At 41.8% G+C, this 1,595-nt stretch overlaps 1 non-coding gene across 1 annotated transcript; it reads left to right on the top strand.

Annotated features, from left to right (window-relative positions):
* Positions 1–1,235: 1,235 nt before the first annotated feature.
* On the top strand, positions 1,236–1,342 carry LOC133787468 (small nucleolar RNA R71). The gene has a single exon (XR_009872489.1). It is a non-coding gene; the product is annotated as a small nucleolar RNA R71 (small nucleolar RNA).
* The last annotated feature ends 253 nt before the right edge of the window (positions 1,343–1,595 follow it).

Below are 1,595 nucleotides of genomic sequence, written 5' to 3'. Positions count from 1 at the left end.
TACCAATAGTGCAAGGGATAGTAAAAGTACCAGGATCCTTACACTTTGGTGGAAGCTTCTTTTGAAGAACTGCGGAAACATTCTCCCCCACACTAACTTTTTCATTACCCCTCAACTTACGCTTATTAGTGCACAACTCTTTCAAAAACTTGGCATAGCGCGATACTTGTTTAATAAAGTCAAGAAGAGGAATATTCACTTCTACCTTTCGGAATGTATCAAGAATTTCCTTGTCAACCTCTTCCTTTTTAGTCTTCTTTAGTTTTCTTGGGAATGGAGGTGGAATGACAAAAGTAGGCTTAGGGCTTAGTTGTGTAGGGGTGGTTGGCTTTGGAGGAACATCTTCTTTAACTGAGCAATCAACTTGTGGCTTGGATGACAATTCACTGGGCATTGGAGGACTAGGTGGATCATATTGCGTCCCACTTTGCAAAGTTACTGCACTAGCATTCTCCTTAGGATTCATCTCAGGTTGTGAAGGCAATTTATTTGACAGATGAGCTTCCAACCTGTTATATGATGCTGCTAATTGTCCCACCTGATTCTCCAAACTTTTGATGGAAGCATGGGTGGTTTGCTGAAATTGAAGAGTATTTGTAGCAAGTGCATTGATTAAATCCTCAGTAGAAGGTTTGGCACTTGGTGGTGGAACAACTTGCAGTTCTTGTGATGGTCTAGGTACAAAATTATTTTGAGACCGTTGTTGCATAGTGAAACCAGGTGGTCTCATTGATGTTGGTTGTGGAGAAATTTGTTGTTGATTCCCATAACGAAGATTTGGATGATCACGCCAGCCAGGATTATAAGTTTGTGAAAATGGTTCATAATACTTCTGACGTAATTGACCAGAGAAATTTCCTACAGCGTTAACACCCTCAGTTTCTCCCTCCACTAGAGTAGGGCAAGTATCAGTAGCGTTCCCCACAACTTGACAGATTCCACACGGCCGCACCTATTGGCCTAAAGCTAGTTGTGGGACCACTGCAGTTAATTGAGCCAATTGTTGTCCCAGCTGATTAGCATTAGAGGTGCTCACTTCATTAGCTGATTTGGGTGGTGGAATAGAATCTTGGAGAATGCCAAACTGTTGAGAGTTAGCAGCCATATTAGAAATCAAGCTCCTGGTTGCAGCAGGAGTCTTATCAACTAGTGCACCCCCACTGGCTACATCAATCATACTCCTATCCAGTGATTGTAATCCTTCATAAAAGTACTGAATATGGAGCTGTTCACTTATCTGATGATGAGGGCAACTAGCACAGAACCTCTTAAATCTCTCCCAATATTCATACAAAGACTCTCCTGTATATTGCCTTATACCACAGATCTCTTTCCTGATGCTTCCAACTTTAGATGCTGGAAAGTATCGTTCTAGGAACATAGTCTTCATACCATTCCAAGTTTCAACGGTACCAGGTGGAAGATAATACAACCACTCTTTAGATGCATCCTTTAGGGAGAAAGGAAAAGCTCGCAGCTTAATTTGTTCCTCAGTCACTGCAGCGGGTTTCATACTTGAACAGAAAATATGAAACTCCTTCAAATGTTTATTCGGATCCTCACCAGGCAGCCCATGGAAAGAAGGCAATAAGTGG

Source organism: Humulus lupulus, chromosome 6, assembly GCF_963169125.1.
Source record: "Humulus lupulus chromosome 6, drHumLupu1.1, whole genome shotgun sequence".
Classification (NCBI taxonomy): Eukaryota; Viridiplantae; Streptophyta; class Magnoliopsida; order Rosales; family Cannabaceae; genus Humulus; species Humulus lupulus.
The sequence above is the reverse complement of the archived record's forward strand: the minus strand, read 5'-3'. Positions and strand labels throughout refer to the sequence as shown.